Source organism: Protopterus annectens, chromosome 3.part1 (assembly GCF_019279795.1).
Source record: "Protopterus annectens isolate FY-2018-M chromosome 3.part1, PAN1.0, whole genome shotgun sequence".
Classification (NCBI taxonomy): Eukaryota; Metazoa; Chordata; order Ceratodontiformes; family Protopteridae; genus Protopterus; species Protopterus annectens.
This window is the reverse complement of record NC_056732.1, coordinates 1473098741-1473125183: the sequence shown is the minus strand read 5'-3', so window position 1 is coordinate 1473125183 and position 26443 is coordinate 1473098741. Positions and strand designations below refer to the sequence as shown.

Sequence of the window (26443 nt, the reverse complement as noted above, 5' to 3'; positions counted from 1 at the left end):
TCTTTGCCGGATATAATAAAAACAGCCCATCATATCTGGTCTATTATCCTGACACAGGAAGGGTCCTTAGACACAAGTTAGTCAAGTTCTTTACTAAGAAAGTAGCTGAATGCCAGATTCAGACATACCCAGAAGTGATGGATGAAGATCTTAATACCAGAGGACGTGTGCATGTTGTCAGAATCAAAAGCTGATAGTCAAATCACAAAAGAAATACAAGTGAACCACACTGAATCTATAATAAATGATGGAGACACAAAAATAAGGCAAGAAGAGGAAAGGCAGGATACACACTACACTAAAAGAGAGAGAAAACCACCTGCATACTTGAAGGACTATGAGTGTAAAGTTAAAAATGACGATTATGTGACAGTTAATGTTGACTTTTGTTAATGATTAATATGCAGCACACCGCAGAGCTTTAAAAAAGCCATGACTTCGTTTAACTCGGAAAAGTGGGTCAAAGCCATGAAGGAAGAACTTAAGTCTTTAAAGGAAAACAACACATTTACACTCACCACACTGCCAGAAGATAAAAATGCAGTGGGGGGGGGGGGGTTGGTGGGTTTTCACTGTGAAAGACAATGCAGATAATATTGAGACTTACAAAGCTAGATATGTAGCTAAAGGCTACAGTCAAGTCGCTGGTATAGATTATAATGAAACACTTGCACCAACTGCGAGTATGACATATGTACACAGTCTAATGCAGATGACAGCTCAGTATGATTTAGAATTGCACCAGATGGATGTACAAACAGCCTATTTACATGCTCCTATTGACTGTGAGGTACATATGGAGCAACCGGAAGGTTTTGAAAAGAAATCAAATAATGATGAAAGATTGGTTTGTAAACTGAATAAGTCATTATATGGATTGAAACAATCAGGGCATAACTGGAACAAAATGTTGCACGATTATCTTTGTGAAAATAGTTTTATCCAAACTACCCGCAGACCACTGTGTATACATTAGACAAGCTGAAAATGAGAAAACAGTCCTAATTATATGGGTTGACGATCTCATTATAGCAGCTAGTGACAATGAATCACTAAACGATGTAAAGGAAATGCTCAAAGCTAAATTTAAAATGAAAGATCTGTGAAAACTAAGACATTTTCTAGGCATTGACTTTACCCAGAATAGTGGTGAAGTAAAGATGAATCAAAAGAGGTACATCACGAAAATTCTTTAGAAATTTGTTATGTCTAATTGTAAAGTAAGAAGTACCCCTTTTAAACAAAAAACAAACTTTGAATGTGACAGTGAATTTACAGATCCCAGAAAATATCGTGAGCTTGTGGGTAGTTTGATATATGTTATGACAAGCACGAGACCTGATCTTAGCTGGATTGTAAGTAAATGTTCACAATATTTGTCACAACTGAGTGAATCTCATTTAACACTAGCCAAACGTGTTAAGATACTTAAAAGGTACATTGGACAGAGAGCTGTGTTACAAGAAATGTGAAGGGAAACTTCAGCTTGTAGCATACAGTGATGCAGATTAGGCAACAGATCAAAACGATAGACATAGTACAACAGGTTATTGCTTTACCCTCAATAAAGACGGGCCTATTATTTCATAGAAATCAAAGAATCAACAAACGGTAACTTTATCTACATGTGAGGCAGAGTACATGGCACTGGCAGCAACAACACAGGGGGTTTGTACCTTGTGCAGTTGCTGAGTGGAATGGATGAAGAGTGCGCAAGTATGTGCCAGTAACAATATCTGAGGACAATCAGGGAGCAATCGCTTTGTCGAAGAATCCAGTAAGCAGGCAGAGATGTAAACATGTTGACATTAAGTATCATTTTTTCAGGTCAGCACTTAATGATGACAAAATAAGCATTGAATATTGCCCGACAGCAGACATGGTTGCAGATATTTTTACTAAACCTGCTACGAAATCGAAGATTGAAAAGTTCATGTATTACGTATTTGGAATGTGAAGGAAAAGTTATCCAAAAATATGTTCTTAAAATGTATTTGTATACAGCGTAAGAGCAAGTGGGAGTGTTGACTGATAATAATACAAGAGAGTGAATGATCGTATGTGTGCTCTTACACTGAAGTCGGTGTGGAGAGGTCAAGAGAGGTCACATGACCATGTGCTTTATAATAAAGGAGGAAGTGAGGGTTATTTCCCTCTTCCATTTTTAACCAAATTGATTGCCTTCACGTGTGTTTATTTTTCCTCTGTAATGTATGTCTAACCTGACTTTCTTGCCCTTAAGATGATACCGCCAACAGAACATATAATAACAGGTTATGATCAGAGACCTGATCATAAGTCTTTGTAATGCATGGAGCTTTATCTGCTCTATGAACTACTAGTTACAACAGAAAAAAGTGCTAAGTATTTTGCTGGCTTTCAAAACTGTAAAGCACTTAGCAAGCACTCTCAGAAAGGCAGTAGTACACTCTCACATGTTACAGAACGTCATGGACACATTACTGGCACAGACAACGAGCAGAAGCAAATCTGTTTTTAATTTTGCTACTATTGTTTGCTGGTCAGATTTAACTGTCTAGTGAGATACCCAATCTTAATAAGTGAAGCAGGGGGTAAAATATTTGTTAAGATCGGGTCTTGCACTATACAAACTGCTGATCTGTCTTTGAGACTACTAAAAGACACATTGGGATAATGATGTGATTTCTGCACAAGAATGCATATGAAATGTTATTAAATGAATGTTCCTTTAATACAAAACATGTAAAACAACATAAATTAAAACCATTATAAGAACATTTTTTTTTATTGAAGGAACTTAAACTCTTTCTCCTTGAAACAATGAAAGTGAAGGCAGAGGGTATGGTTCATTCACTGGAAGGAATAGTGATTAAACTGCATTTGTTCATTTCTGATGTCATAAGTGAATGACTCTTTGACAGATTTCTATATATTTGCATTATAGTTTGAAATGTGTATGATTGGAAGGACATGTAGACAAGTGAGAGACTTGCTCTGTTACAACTCCAAGGTAGTAACAATCTCAAAGTTTGAGTAATAAAATAATGGCCTGCATGGAACAACGTACCCCACATACAAATTGGGCATTTAGTATTGTTACAAATTATAAAGTTATTTCTTAGGATCTGTTTTCAAATTCTGCATGATTGCACTCTTGGGAAGTGATGAAGCAAGTTCACATAACAATGATTTTTTTATCAACATAGTTGTAGAATAATTAGAAATCATTTTCAGGCATCTTAGAAAGCTTAACAAGTGAAACATAATGTTAATGTAAACTTGGGAAACGTAAAACTTATGTGACAAAGCATTCCTTCCAGATGAAGGCTGAGTATAGGAAACAGCCTTCCAAAGATGGAGACATTAAACATGTTCGTAAAAGAGACATACATCTGTATATGATTTTTGCAGCAGGAATGAGTGGTAAGAGTTATTATAATAAAAACATATCTAGTTGGCATGTTGCTGGATACACAAAACTGGTGATACTTTGTGTTTCACTTTACCACATGATAGAAATGGGACATAGGGATCCGTACTACTGACCCTTAGGTCAAGGGTTAAAGCTATGAATTGTGAACAAGCTACTTCCTCTGGTACACAGTTTGATGCCTCCACCTTCATTTATTTGCTTATTGTGTGACCCTGAACAAGTCAATTAACTTAGTCTCTTCAACTGTCTCTGGGACAGCATGCCAACAGGGTTGGGAGGGTGGCCTAATGGTTAAGGTGTTTGCCTTATAAACACAAGTTGCAGGGTTTGAGTCTTACAAGGGATAATTGGCTAGGCTTAAAATGGCTTGCAAGGGCAGTTAGCTTAGTACTAATCTATGAACCTATGAACCTATGCCTAATAACTAATGTATGAAAACTTCTGACATTCTGGCAAGTATTTCATATTGAACATTCTTCAAATGTTTATATAGGATCATAGGATCATAGGAGATTACTAGGCTAATGATCCCGGGGCCCTTACAAGGCTAGCCAAGAGTTTGTCCCCATAAAGAAACGTCATTCAGCACCTGTCACCTCTAAACCTTAGAAAAGGAAAAATATAGCACTGAATAAATAAGTTTAAAAAACAGTCAGTAACTAGCTTTCAGTGCGGTTACCTGAACAAATCTTGTTGATAGACCTACAACAGTGATGTCTGTAAGCTGAACTTGGAAGCACAATAAGGCCCTTAGTATTACTCTGATGGGTTTAAATGTCACCATATTTTACAGAAAATCTGATGAGTGAATGACTAAGATAATTATGAAAAAACAATAGGAAGTATAAACAATGTTCTCAGTATTAAAACTGTTTTCCTCTGCCAAGAGTGAGATAATTTGTTCCAGTTTTATGTTTTATTTTTGGAAATTGCAACACAGTTAAATGGGTTTGCACTTCAGCAAGGGGCACATAAAATATCCTTGGTAATTCATACATCAGAAGCTAAATTCAGATTAAACTGATGCTTCTGTCATAGGAAAGCTTTTTTTCAAGTTTTGCACTGAAGGAAATCATACATCTCAGTACTGCTGAAAGTTATGGATAAGTAATTACATTTTTCTCACAGAGAATATTTTTCAAATTAAAGTGATGCTTTCCATCTCAAGAAAGTTTTTTTATGTTTTATACTGGAGTTAGCACATTTCAATACAGCTGAAAGTCATGGACAACCAATTCCAGTTTACTGACATAGAGTATTTTGATGCTTTCTGTCTCCAAAAGTTTTGTGTGTGTGTGTGTGTGTGTGTGTGTGTGTGTGTGTGTGTGTGTGTGTGTGTGTGTGTGTGTGTGTGTGCGTGTGTGCAAGTGTGTGTGTGTGCATGCGTGTGTGTGTGTGTGTGTGTGTGTGTGTGTGTGTGTGTGTGTGTGTGTGTTTTATACTGAAGGAATTCACATTTCTCAATACAACATGGAAGTCATGGACAACCAATTCCAGTTTTTCATGGAGAGTATTGATACTTAAGGCACTCCTGTGGGTGAAGGGGGTTGTCATTTACACCTCAGACTTGTGAATATGTAAATTTGATGACATTGGAGCTTAAAAGGAAGAAGAAAGTAGAAGAGCTTGATGTTGCATTTGTGTAATATGTGTTCACAGCCACAGCAATTCATCCCAAGATGAATTTGAACTGCTCCTTATTTTTGTAGTTTTTCATTCTGAGTCAACTGTAAGCTGATTTCACTCATTTTGAAATCAGTGCAAACTGCATCCACTAAAGCCATGTTCATCCAAGCTTAAATGTAATATGGTTTTTGCATCATGGAAAAATGCAATGTGGACTGATATGAATTGTTTAAATAAAACATCTGAAACTCGAGTACATCTCCCAGTGGTTCAGTACAAACTTCAACAGGGGGTTGTTTTTATGGGTTGGAATATTACAGGATATGCAGGCCATATGTGATGTTTCTTCTGTAGTGTGCTGATATAGTGTAGCTGATGCCATGTAGTTTCTGCCTTTTGTTTCTTGAGTTGTATTTGGCATAAACTGCAGTTGGCATTGTGGTCCACTTTTATTTAGTTTGGTTTGCTGCAGTAAAATGTATATTAGAGCATGCCATTCCCATCCATAATGCATATATATTGTTGCTCATTGAATTAAAAAAAAATGTGGATGGAGACTATGCCTGACTACCCCCCATAACATCCCCTTTTTATATAATCAGCTCCAACATTTCACTAGTTTAATGTAAAGGAGTTTAACCGCTGTTCAAAGATATTTGACAGAATGGGACTATTCCTTCTCCTTCTCCTGCATTTTGTGACTGTAATTTGCATTTTATCCTTTACCTTACTCAGTGTCAGCCATCTTGTTTTGCTCCTAAACAACTTTTGTATGTGTCCTAGTATTTCTATACCCTAATTCTTCCAAGCAATTGTAAGTACTGGCATCTTGTTGCCTTTTATGTCTTTGCACCTTAGGTCTGGTTTTCTTGTCAAACTCTATTGAAGTAATTTGTTTGTTCTTATAAGTTTATTAACCTTGGCAGAGCACTGACATCAGTGGACGATTTTCATACTCAGCCCAAAAAGAAAACAAAGAGTTTCAGAGCAAACAATTTTAGGCTGCAGTCAGAGGTGCACTGGGTCAGTCTGCTTGCTGGGGAGTGAAAAGCTGACAAACTTTCATCTCTACTATATGGAGCACTACCTTTAACAATATGAAATAAAAAGACAAAATGTGAAATATTATAAAAATTTCAACTAGGAATCTCACAGCATGGCTAAAATGTGCTATTTTATACTTAAAAAATACTTTAATAAATTGATTCTGTGTTATTTACCATGAGTAATAGTTTTAAAAAATTCTTAACACTGGATATGTGACAGATCCTTTCAATGTGAAACGGCAAGGAACACAGACTTTTCATTTTTGTACATTTCAAGTTCACACCCATAGCTCCTATTGGATCCCGAACTTTTTTGGGAGTCTGGCATTTTTAACTAAATGACTTACCAGCTAATAATAGGCAATATTAGAAAGTGCAAGGAGTTATTAACAAAATGGCACTAAGATTGTTAATCTAGGATGCCCTGCAGTAGAGAAATTAGTCACCATTTGTCAGTTATTATTCATATGTTCATATTTGTGTTCATATTTTCATAACTGAGAGCCCTTCCTGATAATGGGGGGTATGCTGTGGTATGCCATGGTAGGAGGAAGGAAATTTCATCTTCAATGCCCATTGATATCACCTATACCTGAGATATTGCTAGTTGTTCGTTAATAATTATGAAAAGAAAAATATTTCCATATGTACTTAATACTTAAAAAAACAAATGACTTACAAAATGTTGCATGGCATCAGGTGAAATGTTAGATGTTGTTGAATAAAACTGTTTTTGATATTTGCACAGTAATTCCACATCTTGAGAAATAGTCATTTTATTTATTTATTTTATTTATTTGCAGTTGGTTTACCAGGATAGTCCATTGGGCCAAGATGAACCCGTTTTCAATGGAGTCCTGGGGAGAAAAGCTCCATTAACAAGGTTATATAGTTATACAAATATAATAAAAGATTAGCAATCAAGTTATCAATACAATACAATTACACTGTTAGAGCAATCAAGTTATCAATACAATACAATTACACTGTTAGAGCATAACACTGGTGTTGACTGTTACAGATGGTACTTTCTATAGAAGTGATTCAGTTTGCATTTTGTACAGAGTTAAAATACAGTATTTACAGAATTGTACAAATTACAGTTTGTAGATGGTACATACTATAAAGTGAGTCATATTGCAGTAATTGTAGAATTTTACAGAATTACTGTTTGAGGATATAGAATCAATGTTTCTTTACGAGATGCAAAGGAACTTATTATCAGGAGGAGGAAGAAAAAAGGGTAGTTTTGAAAATATGAGGGTGGAAGAAAGAACATTGAAATTATGAAGGGTGGGTACAGGAGCATTCCCACTGCGTTAGTAGATGAGAGTAAAGATATTTTTTGAATGTAAAGTGGTTGAAGGTGGTACGAATAGCTGGAGGTAGGGAGTTCCAGAGACGTGCTAAACTATAAGATAGAAGTTTTTTACCTGGGGGGCGTAGTGGAATGTGTAGTTCAAGTAAGTTCTGGTTATTGGTTCTGACTTGTCTGTTAGGAAGGTGCATTTTAAAGGTATTGGAAAGAGATGGACATAGCAAGGGTTTAAGGATGAGCTTGTGGGCAAGAGTGAGTTGAGAATATATGAGTTGGTTGTGTAGTTCTAACCATGTTAGTTTGTGGAGAGATAAGCAATGGTGAGTAGATTATACTACATAGTAGCTTTGCGATGAAAGCGCTTATGCTTTTATTTTCTATGCATTAAAGACAGATTAGTTTTGGAGTACTTTGGCCGTCCTTGGATCCTTTTGTATATTTTACCCTGGTTTTGGTATTGGTTGGTGGTCATTGTGTTTTATTACAATTAAGAATATGCTTTCATATTTCTGTAAATAGCTCAACAAACATGTACTCCTAGAGGAATTACTTGTTATGTGAAAGCTTATGTTTGGTTAAAAAAAAATGTTCTAACAATATATGTCTAGGTTGTACAGTTTCCAAGATATGAGAAATTATTTGTGAAAGTTTTGCAAAAATAGAATTTAGGGTCCGTATGCTTCATAATATATTATAATATTTATGGAAAGATTATGAATGCACTGACTATTATCACTGAAAAGAACACTTCTTACTGATAGCATTGCTATTTGTGCAATTTCATTAGTTTTTATTGTGATCTTCCAGACCAAAGGCTTTGGTCTGGTCAGTATTGAGTGGGGTAAGCAGTGGAGGGTAGTCTCCCAGGGTTCCTATGAGTACAATGAAAACGCATTATGCTGAATGCATTTTCATCGACACATGTAGAGCAAACAGGCAAAACAGCGAAGCGGCGGTTCAGCAAATTCTTTCCCTGGGAAAGAAGTCTCTTGACCGCTTCGTTGTTTTGCCGTGTTCTGAAGTGTAGTGTGGTCCCTTGTCCAGTATAGCTCCCGAGCATGATTGTGCAACAGTTACTGACCTTAGGGTTAGGGTGTGGGTTAAGGTAAGTGCATATGTATGAAAGTGTTTACTGTTTTATATTTTGTGTTAAATGTATGGTTGAGTTACGTGTGCATGTGTTTTCAGTTGTTTACTTTTGTTTTGGGGGGGTAGAATTAGGGTTAAGGTAAATGTGTATGTGTTTGGAGCTGTTTATGTAAATGTGCGAGAGTTACTGACCTTAGGGTTAGGGTGCGGGTTAAGGTAAGTGCATATGGTTTAAAATGTTTACTGTTTTTTTTCGTTAAATGTATGTTTGGGTTATGTGCATACGTGGATTTAGTTGCGTACTGGTTTTTTGGGGGGGTGGTATAATTAGGATTGGGTATGTGTGTATGTGTTTGGAAGTGTGTAATGTGTTTTTTTTTTGTGGGGGTTGGAACAGCGATTTCTTTCCCTAGGAAAGAAATTGCTGTTCTTTGGATTCAACATTTTCAGCTTTCGCTGAAAATGTGTCGATGTAGCATTGTTTGCTGTTTTAAGGGTTCAATGTTGCAATATAGAGCAGTCTCCCAGACAAAAGGCTATGGTCTGGTCAGCAGATATGAACCCTAATGGGTTTATTCATGTAGAGTAAGCTGTCATCAGTTTGGGTGCATAAAGCATTCATTGTATTGTATTGCTCACTGGCCAAATCTCATTTACAAAAGCCTGTTGAGTATTTTGGATGCATTCTTGTAAGTGAGAGCACAGTAGTTTTTCAAGGGTATTATTTAAAATGGATAGTATGGATATAGGTCTAAAATCATTTGCAGAGTTGAATTTTGAAGATCTGGGGATGGATCTTACTAAACCTTGTTTACGAAGTGTTTACATTACATTGTTAGATGGGCATGGACTGTAGAGGTGATGGAGAGGAGTTTGTATTCTTTGCAAGGAGACATGAACCACCAATGTAAATTAGCTGTACCCATGGAACCATCTGTGGGGATTACAATAAAACATTTGTCAATGTTTTATTTCTTTATTGTTTTGAAGCAGAAGGAGAAGAATATGTGGAGGAATTTGACATATCTGGACAGGGACTGAGAAGAAGTTTAATGAATTCTACAAGGAAGTGGCATAGTGAAATGGTTTTAGAGGAGCAAGATATAGTAGCCTTTAGTAATGGGTTTTATGGAGATTGCTTCCAGTAGCTTGATTAACAAATACACAGAATTTTTCTGGTGGATTTCTAGTTTTGTTTGATGTGTTTATAGGAAGGAAGCTTTATGTCTTCCAGTAGTTAGGATAATGGCCTTCCTGAAAACATTGGAGGGGATAAATGTATCTCCAAACACCATCATACTAGGTGACTTCAACTACCCTAATATAGACTGGGAACACTACTCAAGCCCGAACACTCTAACCCAAAGATTCCTGGAGTTCATAAACTCAAATGCCATGGAACAACTAGTCACCATCCCCACAAGAGGAGAAAACATACTTGATCTCATCATCACGAACATGGGATCAAAATGTTCAACACCGGAAGTATACCCCTCACTGGTGAGATCAGATCATAAACTAATCTCGCTGGAGGTCCTCATCCCGCCCCACCTGAAACAAAAAAGACCACAGTGAAAAACTTCTCAAAAGCCGATTTCACACTTCTAAAAACTAGTGTGGTCTCCTTTACGGCCCCTGAGCCAGTGGTAAACATTACTCAAACCGCTGAATCACTTACAAATGCCTTTTACCAGCACCTACAGGACTGCATGGATCAGGCAATCCCAAACAAAACTAAGACTCTCTGTACCAAAGGCAAGCGTCCAGTCTGGTGGACCCCAGCCATAAACAAGCTCTACAACAAAAGGAGGAAGCTACTACAAGATAGAGCAAAATCCTTGAAAGGTAAGACACCTTTGATCATTATAAGTAAAAAAGTAAGAGCTCTCATAAAATCATCCAAGGCAAATTTTGAGAGAAAAATCGCCAAGGACTCTAAAGACAATCACAAGGCCTTCTTTAGCTATGTTAGAAACCTAGGAGGAAACTCCCAGATATGCTCAGAATTAGTTCAAAATGATGTGAAAATTACTGAACCTACACACATTGCTAACATACTGGCTGACAGGTTCAGTGCAAACTTCTCCCCCCCCCAAAAGGAGAGATATCTATTCCAGAGGATTGTAGCCCCCCAAACATCTCCAACGCCCAGGTGAGAACTGCCCTCACTAAGGCAAAAAACACAACATCCATGGGACCGGATGGTGCCCCCGGCTGTGTGCTTCATGAACTCAACGAGGAATTAAACCCACAGTTAGGACAGCTGTTTAATCTTAGCCTCACCTCAGGATACGTACCCAAGGAGTGGCGCACAGCGACTGTGGTCCCACTTCATAAGGGCGGTGCCTCCACAGACCCTGGAAATTACTGCCCCATTAGCTTGACAAGCCTTATCTGCAAAGCCATGGAGAGGATCATAATGGAACTCATAAATAAAGACATAGGGAACTTGTAGACTTTGGATCCAACCCAGTTTGGCTTTGTCAAAGGCAGATCCTGCCTCTTAAACTTGGTTGACTTTTCGAGACAGTCACCAAGGCCATTGATGAGGGAAAGGCAGTCCATACAGCCTACCTCGACCTGGCAAAGGCCTTCGACACAATACCCCACTCAGGTATCATCGAAAAACTCATCAGCTTGAATGTAAACCCATACATCACAAGATGGGTTGCAAACTGGCTAAGTGACAGAACCCACAGGGTCAGAGTTGCTGGAGCCATGTCAGACTCAAAGCCTGTCACAAGTGGTGTCCCACAGGGCTCAGTCCTGGGTCCACTCTTGTTCGGCATCTACTTTTCTGAAGTACAAGCAAACACAGGAGGGTTATGGCTGACAAAGTTTGCAGATGACTGCAAACTGGGCCATAGTCGAAAACACATCTGACACAGATATCCTCCAGAAGGGCCTCACAGAAACGGATAACTGGTGCCAGAGCCATGGCCTGAAGTTCAACGCCAAAAAATGCATAGTCATACCCTTCGGGAAAAACAAGGTTACACCTAGCTACCATATAGGTGGCAATCCACTGAGCACAGAAAAAGTCATCAGGGATCTGGGGACCCAAGTTGACAGTAGCCTTCGCTTGACACTCATTTTGCTAAAGTAGTTAGGAAAACCTTCTATATCGCCCACCTGATCATGAAGGGATTCACATCTAGATCAAGGGAGGTCATCGTCCCCCTGTACTCATAACTCATTAGACCGATGATTGAGTACCATGCCGCATTCGGAATGTATCTGACCAGACACCTGCTGCAGCTTGAAAGGCCCCAAAAGTTCCTCACCAAAAGGATAAAGGGTCTCAAAAATATGTCTTATGCTGCCCGACTGAAAGAACTCCAGCTCTATTCAGTCTCATACCGCTTGCTCAGAGGTGACCTGTGCCTGACATATAAGGCCATGTCAAACCCAGATTTGATGAATATGCTTCACCTCAAAAATCTAGATCCCTCAGAACCACAAGGGCGGAGACTTAAACCTTGACACGGTTATAAATAGAACGTGCTGGAGGGACAGATTCATCACCCAGAGACTCCCTATGCTGTGGAACAAAATCCCGGTACATGTGAGGCAGAGCACCTCGCTGGCCTTGTTCAAGAGGAATCTTGACCAATGGATGGGAGATCGCAGATATACCCCAGGGATTACTTCAGTGTCACTGCTTGACAGAGGCACAGAAAAATGATAGGCATAGTTTTTATTCAAACTAAAGGGGTGGCGAAAGCCACATAACTATGGGCTAGGCTTATAAATGCCCTTGGGCAGATAGCCTAGTATGAACCTATGAACCTATGAACCTATGATGGAATTTTGTTTTCACTTTGGATCCATTGCTGCCTGATGTCAGAGATGATTCAAACTCTGACAATGACAGTGGCTGAGCTATCACATGGACATGTGTCACAGTGTTAGTGTTGGACACAATTAATGTGGAGTCCAGATCCCACTCCAATCAGTGAACATGGTCTCTATGCCTGTGGAACCTACCTCAGCCACATAAAAAGACACAGAATGATACAAAGCCACAGACATCTCTATCCAGGAAAGGATGCCTCCACCTGTGATGCAGTTCTCCATGCTCAATGAAGCTTGTTGTAAGCAAAGGGGAGTCAGAGGTAGACATCCTCTTGGTGGTGCTAGATGCCACTGGTACCAATCCCCCACTAGAGTTACCTGGTTTGATGGCTGCAACCCAGAAAATGTATTGGGCCTTCATAGAGGCAAAGCCTAACAACACCACAGCCTTGTTGATGTGGTAAGACTTTTTGTGTGGTGTGCATGATGACCTGAGGGAGTGCATGCCCCATATATATGACACAATGGTCAAGTTTCATAGGAAGCTTCCACAACCCCTGTCTTCTTGTGCACACAGATAGCATGCCAAACACACTTCCCATGGCTGCCCCTTTTCTCTTCCAGGGGTTATGGCTGCCATGGAATGGGGAGGCCACAGTCAGGCACATGTATTTCCAGCACTCACACTCCACCATCCAGTGTGGAAGGGAGGAGGATAAGATGTGGATGTGCATGAAGCTGTGAAGCTCATCCCACAGTGATGCATGGTATGAGCCATCACTTACATTCATGCATCACTCCTTCTTCCAGACAAGGGCTGGATAGTGCCTATGCCCTCAAAGAAGAGGGCATTCTCCTGAATGGGGGCATGCTTGGTTTGCACACACATTTCTTGGGCATACTCTGGACCTGTCTGTACTATTTCACCACAGTGCTGCAAATTGTGATGCTACACACACACACACACACACACACACACACACACACACACACACACACACACACACACACACACACACACGCACACACACACACACACACACGCACGCACGCACGCACGCACACACACACACACACACACACACACACACACACACACACACACACACACACACACACACACACACACACACGCCTGTGGATGTAACACTGTTTCTCACCCCCTCTTATGCAGATATTAACTGTACCCAAACCTCTGTACTCCATTACTTAGATTGCCCATGTCTGATGTATAGTGTGGCCAGTCTATCCATGGAAGAGGATATCATATCATTTTTAGTTTAATGGATACAACTTTATTTTGGTCCAGAGTTGTGAACCATCTGCTTCATCTTAGCCATTGTTGTGGCATACCACACCCACCTGTGTCTCTCACACAGACCTACCCTGCAGCCAGCTGCTCTAGAAGCACCTCAGTGGTTCCTCCTCCACTGACTTCTGTAGAAATTTTTCCTCCTGGATGTGTCTTTCCTGTTGCAACTGTTATGTAACATAGCAGAGTCTGAATATACCTTACTATGACCATGTGCCAGGGTCATACTGCAGGGAAACACCAGATGCAGCCATGCAGTGACAGTGGTCCTTCAGCAGGCTCAGCCATGATTTGTGACAGGGCGTAGCTGTAGCCAGTGTTTGCCATGGCCTGCAGATTTCTGATGTTTTAAACCATGACTGTAGGGCATGTGTGGCACTACCAATAAGATGCCCATGGGTAAAACCATCCCACACAAACTGCTGATATAAGTTGTACATGTGCCATGTATTGGAGTCATTGGTACTGCCTTGGTGGCCTACATACACACCATATATTATAACCTGTGCATTACAAACCATGTGGCGGATGATGGAATAGAAACTCTTGTGGTTAATACACCTTCTTTCCTTCTCATCTGGTGGGACCCTTTATTGCATTGTCAATGACTCCCTGTACATTAAGGAAATTATATAAGTCATAATAAAGCCTGCACAGTGTTGGCTGTTTGCACTGGATAAGTGGAAACCACATATGCTCCCCCACATACTGTGGCATGGCATGGAGGAACTGGTACAGCATCTATGAGACAGATCCCTGGGATACCCTTACCTTACCCACGATGGTCATTGAAAGGCCTTCTGTAGCTAGTACTCTCAAAGCCATGTTTTCCTTGGTATCCACAGAGACAGATTTTCCACCCATCACACGGGCCTGCAAATGGGGGGGGGGGGCACATCTTAACTAATTGCTGTATGGTGATTGTGCACATGGTAATAGTCTGTGATTTCACAGCCAAGTAGGGATGAAATGTTAGATGAAAACTGATGACATGGCATCACTGAGGGTGTCATCGAGCAATACAGTAACTGCCAGTGGCAGGTACATACTGTTGCATATACAGGTTTGCTAATGCTACTTTCACCTCTTACACTATTCCTCAATTTGCCTCCCTTATCTCCAGGAGTCTACTATGGTCATTAACTCTGGAGCTAATGCCTTTAATCGTTGGTATATAAACATCTCTAAAATCACTCCGTCAAATTCATTCTCATCTGTATCCACAAAATCCCTCAGTTTAATAATGTTTGTAATTATAGTGTCATTATGAAAACATTAGCATACTGTGGAGGCCACAGGGATTTCATGTACTTCCCTGCTCATGCTGTGTGTGCTTCTGAATAGACCACATCCTGTGTGTGTGTGTGCGTGTGCGTGTGTGTGTGTGTGTGTGTGTGTGTGTGTGTGTGTCTGTGTGTGTCTGTGTGTGTGTGTGTGTGTGTGTGTGTGTGTGTGTGTGTGTGTGTGTGTGTGTGTGTGTGTGTGTGTGTGCATGTGTGTAACTGCTCATCACTCAAAATCACTTACAGTGATGCAGAGACTCTCTCTAAATCCTATGTTTAGTTTATTATTATTATTATTATTATTATTATTACTTTTTTTTTTAGTTTTTAGCTTTATATTATGCAGATTCTAGGAAGTTGATATAGATGGATTTTCTTCTGCTGGGAGGTTGTGCCCATTTTGTGTGTGTGATTTATGAAGTTACATTTTCTTTTTTATACTGAAGCTAATGGAAGAGGTCAACTGCATTTTATTTTTCCCCATGCTTTTATTTGTAGATTTGAGTTGGGGTCTTGGTTTAGGTAAACTATGATGTTATTACATTTTTGTCTGTGTGCAGATATTTTACATATTTCTGACTTAGCTAGTAAAATAAATACATAAATATGGCAGATTTAGGACTTTATGTGGGGAGGGTAGTGATGCGGGTATGTGCGCATGGTGATAATAGTAGAGTGCACATTAATTGCATGTGATGAAGTTAGAGTGCTAATAAGGAAATTCCAGTTCTAAAACCAAAATTACACCCATATATACTCTCTATATCTAAATAAATATGTTAATGTGGCTAGATCATACATACACATGTATGTTTTATATATATATATATATATATATATATATATATATATATGTAGATATATATATATATATAGATATATATATATATAGATATATATATATATATATCCATAGGTGTATATTAGCCTAACAACAACTAGGATCCATATAAGCTTAGCTGTGCGAACCATATGTGACCCAGAAATTTGATTTATATAGAGGGTGATTTACTAACTGCCTCTGTTCATCAGAGACATAGGCGTCAGACCTCTCCGTTGGTCCAAATTGCACATAACTAGGGATAGGGAGGAATTCTGTTTCAAATGGATTTAGAGCCTGTTCAAGAGAATGGGAATTTTCTGAGAAACATATCTGTCTCTTCAACATGTCCTATTCATGTCGCAAGCAAAATTTAGGTCTTTTAATCTAGCAGTTCTGATGCTGTTTGTTTTGCAGATGTACAAAAGATTCTTCAAAACAGGTTCCAGGGATCCCTTGTATACCAGGCTAGGATCACCTCTCAGAAATATGTATGATACTGAGTAAAGAGACAGGGCTTTGAGGCTATCAGTGTAGGATATTGTGTTTATTTCCTGCATTCTTTTTGTAAGGAAGCTTTATGGATGTTCCAGTTGCTGCATGTGTCTGGTCAAGTACATACTGAAGGGGACATTATAATGGGTCTGATGAGGGCCAAGTACAGTAGTATGATTATCTTTCTGGACTGGAATGCCAAGCCCTTGCTTACAAGTTGAGGATCATTAAAGGATTTTCTTGCTACCTTGGACACATATTGGTTGAAGGCTAGGGTACTTTATATGAGTTCCTAGATGACTAACTAATGAATTAACTCTTAGGGTTGTTTTATTGCTAAAGTAGTCACCTGGGGTGGCTGACTTCCCAGAAGGTACTCTAATGCATTTCTTGTTATTGAGTTTTAAGCTATGGCTTTGGCACTAAGTGTTTGTATGGATTAGACTTTCCTGAGGGATGTTCTCATTTTGGCAGGATACAATGACTGCTTCCAGTTTGCAGTCATCTGTGAACTTGGTTAGCCAGAGGTCTATGACATTGGCTTTGACATCCAAGAAGTAGATTCCAAAGAGGAGTGAGCCTAGAGCAGAGCTCTGAGGGACTCCACTGGTGACCGACCTCTTTGTGGAGGTGGCCACACTGATTCTAACCTCCTGCATCCTATCAGTGAGCCAGCTAGCTGTCTAGCATGTTATAAAGGTTTTTTTATCCAGTCCTATAAGTTTGTTGACAATGCCCATGTGGGGTATTGTATCAGATATTTTAGCCAGATCTAGGTAGGAAGTATGCACGGTTTTTGGCACATCTATTCTCTTAGTGATCTTTTCAAAGAAGTACACCAGATTCAGTAAGCATGACCTTCCTTTGATAAAACAAAACTGGGATGCATCCAGTGTCTCAAGGTCTCCTATGTCCTTGTTGATAATTTCCATGGTACTTCTTTCTTAGCTTTGCAAATAAGACTAGTCAGACTAATGGGTCTGTAGTTTTCAGAATATGTTGAAAGTCCTCCCTCATGAAGGGGGATGAGCATTGCAGTCCTCTAGTCATGTGGCACAAAGCCTGGTTTAAGACTTTTAAGTCATATTTTATACTGTCCAGCAGATATCCTGGGATGTTATCAGGGCCCACTGAGGCCAGCTTCCTGGCTTTAGTGAGCACAGCCAGCACATGCATCTTAGTTATAGTTGGAGGGGGTATGTTTGAGGGTATTTCTTGGGAGATGGTTGGGGCTGAGAGGTGGGTCAAGTTGTAATGATTTGCTGCATCACCATACTCATTAAATGTGGCACCATTAACCATCATTTCAGCACATTGCTGTGTGCTGCCCTTGAGGTTTCTGACATAGCTGAAGAAGTCCTTATGATTATATTTCACCTGGGAGGCTATCGTAACCTCAAAATTGTCTTTGCTTGACCTAAGTAGCCCTCTCAGTTGCATATTTAGTTTGATGAGAGAGTTTTTATCTTTATGGGAATTACCCTACATGATTTTTGCCATATATTTCTCCTTTTGTTGTAAAATCCTATTTAATATGGGATTCCACCAGGGCAGTTTGTTTCTGGGGATAGTCCTGGCCTTACTTCTGGTAGGTACAACAGCCTCTATGCAGCTACAGACATGGTTGTACTGCGTTTCTGAGAGAAATTCAGCATAGACTGCTGTGTTCTCAGTTTGGAGGAGCACTGGATTCTGACAAACCATTACTTAATTAAAGGTAATTTGTCTTGGAATAGTTCCTATTACTGGTTTTAGTGGGATTATGCAGTTGACTTTGATTTTCAAATGGGAAACAGAAAATATACCCCTTGGGGTCCACCCATGTCCCTGCTGGACAGGGGTATCAGGTGCTGACTTGTCTAAACATGGGCTAAACTCTTGGCTAGGCTTAAAAGGGCCTCAGTGCCAGTAGTCTAGTAACCTCCTATGATCCTATGATCAAGGAGACAGCTTTATGTTTGGACCTTACCAGGGAGAATGAGACATGGAGTATGCAGTGCTTTCCCATATTTGTGAGCACAAGATCCAGTAAGTTGGAGGCTGTTGCAGGTGTATTCACTATTTTGTCAAGGATTTTTGTATTTACAAAGTCCAGGAATCTCTTGTCCTGTAAATTTGAGGCCATGTAGGATTCCCAGTCTGTAAAGGGGGTAATTAAAATATCCTGTAATTAGGGTGTTAGGTTGGATGGTAAGTATTTCCAGCAGGTCCAGTTATGCATTATGAGCTTCTTGCAACATGGAGGGTGGCCTTTAGCTCACTAGGGTATAATATGGGATTTTGTCTATGGTGATTTGCATGTGGAGGAAATCCAGCACATCATCCTGTATGACCACCCTAGAAGTATGCTTGTTATTGGCATATATGGAGACACCTCCATCTTTAACCCTTGTGCAGTTGCTGGTTTAAAAGTGTGGAAGGCACTGAATCCATGCCATGATGGGCTACTCTTTATTGCTTTAAGCCATATCTCGATAACTGCACAGATGTTTATATTCTCAAATGTGAGGAGGGCACAGTGGCGGCTCGTGCATATGGACTGCATGACTGCAGCCCCCCAGCTGAAAACCAAAGTCCCAAATGAACTGCACGCATGCATGCTTGGCATTTGAGCTGACCAGACGTGCATGCATACAGAAATCCGGACTGGGTAAACAGCAGTCCAGATTCAGCAGAACACATTGTGGGCAGAGATGCCCCAGAAGTCTATGTAGTTACAACCCCATAGACTGGGAAGTGGACCAGACTGCAACATCTGCATGCTGGATAACTTGCCTGCTCTCACAGGAGGACATAGATTTCAGTGAGGACCTGGAAGGTGCAGGAGTACTCTTTTGGAGAGACAAGGGAAGCAGCACTGTGTGTGTGTGTGTGTGTGTGTGTGTGTGTGTGTGTGTGTGTGTGTGTGTGTGTGTGTGTGTGTAATGCCTCAGTTGATATATACTGGTGGCTAGAGAGAACTCAGGATTCCTGGTGGTTAGAGAATACCTCAGGCTTGAACCCTGTACCTTGGATGCAGGTAGCAAGAACCTGAATTCATTACCCACAAGCATTTGTGAAATCTTTGCAGATTTTTTGCCTCATATTTTTGTTCTGTTCTGTTCCTCATAAATCTGAGGTTTCTGTTTTTTTAATTCATTAAAGAGTTGATGGCGCAGTGTTAGCATTGTTGCTTCACAGCTAGAAGTTCTATGGTTTGATTCTTGGCTGGGGAGCCTTCTGTATAGAGTCTGCATGTCCTCCCTGTGTTTATGTGGGTTTCCTCTGGGTGCGCTGGTGTCCTCCCATATTACAAAGACGTGTCTGGAGTGTTTCTTCCTGGGCCTCTGCTGAAAATTGGCTTTTGTTCCAAGTCAGACTTTCCTGATTAACAAATGTTAAATAAATTAAAAGGACAGGCATTTAAATTTCAGACTTCATATTCTTCAGAAAGTACATGGTAACACAATACCTTTTATTCTAGCAATTTTCTAAGTTTATAAGATGACTATTTGAAATGTATCCCTATTTTTGGGACTGTATTCCCCCATTATTGGCTTTGTTAGGGTTTTTTGTGCTAAGGTTGAGAGCTAGGATGAGAACTGAATTCACTGAATATTTTTGGGGACTGTATTCCCCCATTACTAGCTTTGTCCAGGTGTTTTGTGCTAAGAGGTTGAGAACTGAGTGAGAACTGAATTCACTGAATATGTTTGTGGGCTGTATTCCCCCATTACTGGCTTTGTCCAGGTATTTTGTGCTAAGAGGTTGACAGCTATAGTGAGAACTGAATATACTCAATGGTAGCCATTTAAGTTTCAGTCTTCCTGTCTTTCACAAAACAGCTGATTTAGCATACTGATATGTTGCTCTAACTGTTTTGCACAGTGTCCTGGGTACAAGACTTGGTAGTTAAATATATGATGGTAACACAAAATTTTATTCTAGGAACTTTCTAAGATTATACAAGCAAAGTTTAAAATGTGTCCCTGGGTTTTGAGCTTTTGCCCCCCCCCCCCAATAAATTTTGGCTTTTTCCAGATTTTTTGTCCTGCAAAGTTGAAAGATACAGCTGCATGTAGAGTAAATTTTACAAGGAGCTGAGACCTGCAGGGGAAGAAAAGTTTAGTGCTGCTTATGCTGCATCTGCTTGCATTGTTAATAGCACAACAGGTCATGCACTTGCTTTTGATGCAAAAGGCTGTGGGTTCTACTCCCACACTATTTGGATGCATAGCTGATACTGTACTGTGTTGTAAAGGGGGTGGATACTGCAGTCCTTTTTGGTGAACATACCTAGTAACTTTGAACCTGTTATCAGTTTGCCATCCATTCCCTATTGCAATATTTCTAGCCTATCATTTTTTAATGTAACATAGACAATTTATTCCTTGAGGGCAACAAGCACTTTATTTGTCGATGAAACAATGAAATATAAAGTTGTTTGCTAGCAGCAACCTCTTCATTAGTTACAGATCTCTTTAATGTGGAATTATTTAGATGACTTTTACTTCTTCAGAGATTGTGCATATTTACTGATATTGGTGGATTGTAGAAGTTTGAGTAGACATTTATGCTGGAAATGTTCTGAATTGGGCAGTTTTGTCATTATTGGTGCATGTATTTTGCTTCATTGTTTACTGGAAAAATGTTCAAAACAATACATTTAAAATGCCCTCTAACAACTGTACTGTATTATACAAGGAATATAATTTAATACAATCAGGAAGGTGTATCAAAGAACACATGTATGTTTCATGTGCAAGGGGCCTATGATTTGAAAACAACCCAGAGTTAATCTTTATCTGCCACTGGCAAAATGTATTTTCTTTGAATGTGGGTTTCAATGTTGTTTCAATGAATGTGAGGTTTAAGGGCAGAGAAGTTTTAATATTAACTTTATTTTCATTGTGAAACTGTATTGCTTTGTTTAGCAGATGTCTATTACTGTTTATGCTGTAAAATGCAAAATAAAACTTTCAAATTAAATCCAAATCATTGCAAAAGTAAAGCAGTATGCACATTACAGTGTTTATGGTAAATGGAGCGAAATAGACAAGTAATGGGACATTGGAATGACTGCAGGGGGGAGGCTCCATTCGACTATGATTTTGATGTGGGGGAGGCTAGCATACTCAAAGACAGCCCCAGCTGAACTATACCTCTTAACTGTCCAGATTTTTGCAGACTGAATAGATTTTTGCTTCTTATTTTTGGTTTGTTCCTCATAAAATGTTTTTCTGGCAAATCATTTAGGAATGAAGTCAATAAATAATGACAGACATTGAGTTTCAGACTTCATAACCTTCAGAAAAATGCATGGTAAAGCAAGACCTGTTATTCTATCAACTGTCTAAGTTTATACAAGAGCAATTTTTAGTACGGTTGAGAGGTATGTGCAAATAAATCACTTTATAGAATTATGAATAATCAAACCTCTCAACCATCCCCGATTTTGGCTCTAAATGTTGCTCTCCCCCTAATAATCCCTCAGCAAAATTGCAATTTTAGAAGAAAACATGGAGGGCTTACAGTTATAAATAACTGTAATGATCAGAGTTATAGATTACTTTTATTTCAGAAATGCATGTAGATTCTCTTATTTGGTCAGCTGTTCAAGTTAACAATACTAATATTAAAAGAGTGTCCCTTCTTTGATAGGTTCCCAGCTGTATTGTGTGCAATGTTCTATGTTTGCATCACAGTTTTGGTCCATTTTTCATAAAATTGTGGTTTTCTGGCAAATTAGTGGCAAATCATTAAAGACTGAAGTTAGAAAATAATGACAGACATTTGAGTTTTAGATTTCATACTCTTCAGAAAATTCATACTAATGGAAGATCTACTACTATTCTATTATCTTTCTAAGTTTATAAGAGCAATATTTAAAAATTGTCCTTATTTTTGGGTTTATATTATAACATTAAAGTAGTAAAACATTGAATGTTATAATATTGAACCCAAAACAGCGAATGCTGAAAATAGCAAAGCTGCAGAACATCGAATTCTTTCCTAGGGAAAGAATTCTGTGGGCTGTTTCTGCCGCTTCACTATTTTCTCCACTGTGGTGCAAAGGTTACAGACTGGGTTAAGGTAAGTGTGCGAATGGACCGGGTTAAGGTGAGTGTGGGAATGGGATAGTTAGGGACCTTAGCGTTAGGGAGCGGGTAAGGTGAGTGTGTGATAGTTAGGGGCCTTAGGGTAAGGGAGCGGGTAAGGTGAGTGTGCGATAGTTAGGGACCTTAGGGTTAGGGAGTGGGTGAGGTGAGTGTGTGATAGTTACGGACCTTAGGGTTAGGGTTTAGGTTAAGGTAAGTGGATAGATAGTAATGTATGTATGGTTTAGTGTAGGATTAGAAGTAGGATTTTAAGTGTATATGTGTGAATTACTTTTTTTGGTGTATTTGTGTTGTATGTGTGTTTCTCAGAATGGGAATAAATTCAATGTTTTGAGCTTTCGATTATAGCACATTTCAATATTCCAAGTTCAAGCTTATGGTGTTCAATATTTTGGGATTTTGATTATGTGATATACACCCTTATTTTTGGGCCTTTGTCCCACTTCTATGTATGGCTTTGTCCAGATTTCTTGCTCAGAGGTTGAGAGGTATGACAAATGTGTCAGGGCCAACACAGTCAGCCAGAGATATTTCAAATTGTGTCATACTTGTTGCACCCCACTCCCTTATGTAGTGACTCTGGATGTGTCCAAGCAAGGCAAGGAGCAGTTATGCACTGTAAGTGTGCAGAGTATTCCCCCATCCAAGGTAGATACAAGTACCACAGTGGCTTTTCATCTGTTCTTGATTTTGCACGATGTTCTGTTTTTTTGTCATATTTTTATACTGTTGATGTATGCTTCTTATTATTCAGAAAATGCATGCTGTTGCAGTGCCCTGTTGCTCTGTAAGTAGCAATTGTTTAATGACCATCAGGTAAGCTTGTCTGAGATTGTAAGATGCAAGTAAGATTTAATAAGCATACTGTTAAAGGAATTACCAACAATGAAAGCCTTGTTGTTGTTGCCATGCAGAGAATATTTACATAACTAGATAACGTATAAGCCTTAGGTATTGAAATGCATATGACAGTATTTGTAATAAAGGACAGGATTACGGTATTTTCAGAAGCTCATTAGATTTGTTGGAGACTTGCAGTCATCTTTGCAGGCTTTACCCGTAAACTAAACAGAATGCCAATCTATCATGTGTGGTCCATAAGCTGTGCAGTAATACTTTAAGCAATTTATCTTAAGCTTGTTTCTTGTTTGCTGTTCATTTTTTACTTTGATCATGTTTTCCCTATGAAACAAGTAGATAGTTGTTGTCAGGCAGCAGTTCATTTTTGGATAAGAACCATTTTTACAAGTGGGGGTATCACCAGGATTGCTACTTTCAGCATGTTACTTGGTACTTTTATAAAGCTGAATATAAATTATAATTAGAACTTCAGTGCAAGGAGAAGTGGTTTGAGTTGAGAGCTGCTTGTTTTTTTATACTTGATTTTGACTTGCATTCCAGTAGTGTATTTAAAAAGTAATTTATTTTTTCATGCCTCACAACCTTTTTGTTTCCCTCTAGATCTTAAGTAAGCTGTCATGTAGCCCATGCATTGAGATATTTTATTTTCTTCTCCACTTCATTTTGTCTTGATTTGACTCTCATAATGATGGCTTGGCACTCTGGGCAGTGTATTTAATTAAAGTTCCAGTTGTTGTAGTTTTGAACATAGCTTTACCCTTTTCTAACTGCCCATGTTCCGTCCCATTGGCCCCAACCATTCAGCTGTCTCCTGCAGCCCCCCCTTTGATTTGAAGTCACCAGCCGCCACTGGGAGGGCAGGGATGGAGTAAATATTTTTATTTAGGCTCATGGCACTAAGAAGTAACACATTGAAGTTCAGTTCAGTTGATTTTGTTTTGTCAGTGGCTTTGTCACTTTGTCATTGTCTACAAAAAGCACTATGGGGTAGATAATGTTTTAGCCAGTATTCAAAAGCCTAGAGGAGAACGGCGCAGACCATCCTTGGCAAAGCAACATGGTCTCTTAACCATGTTCTCCCAAGCGGAGTAATATTGGATCCCCTTAGAATGATACCAGAAAGATAACCATTTGTTGAAATCAATCATTTTTTCTCTCATATTGCGGCATCATCCTCGGTGATGGTGATATGTTGCTCAGCGCTAGGCTTATAACAGCCTCATTCACATAGTAGGAAAGCTCCATAATATCTCTCTTAATATAGACCAGGAAGATACATCTCAGGTCCATACCTCTCAACCTCTTGGAGAAAGAGATCTGGACAAAGCCGTAAATAATGGGGGAACAAACGCCCAAAAATAGGGACAATTTTTAAATATTGTTCTTACAAACTAAGCAAGCTGATAGAATAAAAGGTTTTATATTAGCATGAGTTTTCTGAAGGCACTGAAGTCTGAAACTCAAATGTCTGTCATTATTTTCTGAATTCAATCTTTATTGACTTACCGCAGAATTCCAGAAAACCACAATTTTATGAAAAATGGACCAAAAATATGAGACGAAAATCTGTACAGTTGGGAGGTATGCTGAAGTCATTTACACCTACATGGACTGTAATGAAATCATGCTGGTGTCCTTGGCATAATGACTTGAGTGCATATGTTATTTGGTGGATCCTGTCTCCAGATAAGTGACTAACAGTTATCTTCTCCATGTTCAGCCTGGTTAGAGGTGCATCACTAGGATGAGAGTCCTGGAAAGTGTGTGTTGCTTGTCTTATGGATTTAGTATTTGGGGCTGCACTGAGAGTGTGATACTAGGTGTTGTTTTTTTCTGAGTACCTTTGGGTTTGCTGAGGCACAGATTTGACAATGAGTGGTCTAGTTGATCTTTGCTGTTTAGGAATACTGTTTTTCAGTGCCTCAGCATACGTTAGTCTATGTATGTGTTGTGTGCTAATATGAGGTGGGTGTTGTGTGTGTGGTTTCGATGACTTAATGTGTGCTTGCATATAATAGTTTAACCTCCAGTGTCATTGTGTCAGTACACCTCTCGCATACTTTGCCTGCTTCTTTAAGGATTAAGTAGATGTCACATGAGACAATTCCCACATTGTCTCATGATGCCCATATACACCAAGTTGGCGAGAGAGAAGTTAGAAAATTGTATAGCCGTACTGTCCAGTCCTTTGGTGAGCTACAAGAGGGTGGTTAATTGAGGATAGAGGGCTATTAAGGGTACTTTTTAGTGTTTTATTGGGGCAGATTATGCTTAACAGTAGTAAATTCTACTAAATTTAATTTTTATACAATGCTGAGTTCTACTAAATCTGTAGGCATTGCCACATTACACCCAATTAGCTGCTCTAAGCCTGTCAGCATGAAAAGTATTTGCACTATACTTTACATGGTACAGTTTAATGGACCATTCTACAGGGAAAATTTACTTTCTAGGTGTTTGCCACTATACAGGCACCACTAACAGATGCAAATGTGCACAACTTATAACAGCACAGAAAAAACATAAAACTAACTAATGAGCCCTCTGACCAATAAAATGACTACACTAACAGTCCTTTTGTATATTTCTGAACTCATATAGACCAAACAAACACCTCCTACCACAAGATAAACAAACTCAGTGCTCCTAATATAAAAACACAGTAGAAAGATCTCCAAAGAATGTCTAGATGAAGTACACATGACAAATACCCTCAGCAGTCCCAAAGGCACTCTTTCAAAACAACACCCACATCAACACATATGACCACATGTCATGGAGCATCTACTTCTAAGCACATAAGGCAAGACACTGCACAATCCAAAATTCTGGTTATTGGAGACTCCATCATGAAATACACTGATGTTCCTAGTAAAGAGAAAGTCACAGTAAATTGCTTATCAGGGGCCGGGATCCACCACATTATGCACACACTCAGGTCATTGTCCCACAAGTGCCAGTATGATTCAGTCATAGTCCATGTGGGTGTAAATGACCTAAGATGTACCTCCCTCCACTATTTGAAGAGAGGCATCATGGGAATTCTTGAAATATGTGTTGCAGGTTGGTGAGAGCCTAGCAGTAAGCAGCATTTTACTTTTTTCCAAGGATGATGCCACATAAGGAACAAAAGATGACTGACTTTAATAATTGGCTTAATTTCTGTTGTCATAGAAGGAGATGGTCAACAGACCATGCTGCTTTGCCAGTGATGGTCTGTACATCTCCCATCCAAGCTTTTGAATATTAGCTAAAATGCTGTCCTTTCCCCATAGTGCCATTTTT

The 26443-nt window shown here is 39.3% G+C and overlaps 1 protein-coding gene across 2 annotated transcripts in view; it reads left to right on the top strand.

Moving 5' to 3' along the window:
* The window catches only part of ST8SIA6 (ST8 alpha-N-acetyl-neuraminide alpha-2,8-sialyltransferase 6), a 1083972-nt gene that overhangs the window by 433217 nt on the left and 624312 nt on the right, over window positions 1-26443 (top strand). The gene's annotated exons all lie outside the window — the stretch shown is intronic.